This window comes from Myotis davidii, unplaced genomic scaffold (assembly GCF_000327345.1).
Source record: "Myotis davidii unplaced genomic scaffold, ASM32734v1 scaffold43, whole genome shotgun sequence".
NCBI classification, from domain to species: domain Eukaryota; kingdom Metazoa; phylum Chordata; class Mammalia; order Chiroptera; family Vespertilionidae; genus Myotis; species Myotis davidii.
Genome location: NW_006294590.1, coordinates 2303483 through 2303858, shown reverse-complemented (window position 1 = coordinate 2303858; position 376 = coordinate 2303483). Strand labels below are relative to the sequence as shown.

The 376-nt window shown below is 62.5% G+C and overlaps 1 protein-coding gene across 1 annotated transcript in view; it reads right to left on the bottom strand.

Annotated features, from left to right (window-relative positions):
* Positions 1-376, bottom strand: part of EP400 (E1A binding protein p400) — a gene marked incomplete at its 5' end in the record, with an annotated part of 51575 nt that overhangs the window by 38041 nt on the left and 13158 nt on the right.

Genomic DNA, 376 nt, shown 5'->3' with positions numbered 1-376 from the left:
TGAAGGCACGCCATGGTCCCTCCCCACAGCAACACAAACGAACCCATGATCACACAAACCACCCCACAAACTCAGTCCCGTCTACAGCCCTGCCTGTCACCTAAGACCCACTATGAGCTGTGCGTGTCCATCGCACACTTCTCCTTCCCCAGCCTCTCTCCTGTGCCTTCAGCATTTTCACTGCGTCCCTGGGTCCCGGTGAAGAACCACCCAGGACACTGCTGCAGAGGGCAGGGCGTGGGGGCGCCGGAGCCTGGCCAATGGTTAGGAGCGGCCTCGCCTCCACCACAGGCACCGGCCAGCCTGGGTGAGGGGATGATGGTTGTTTGCATCTGGTCACACCCCCTTCAGGGTGGGGGTCCCCACTGGGGGGCCT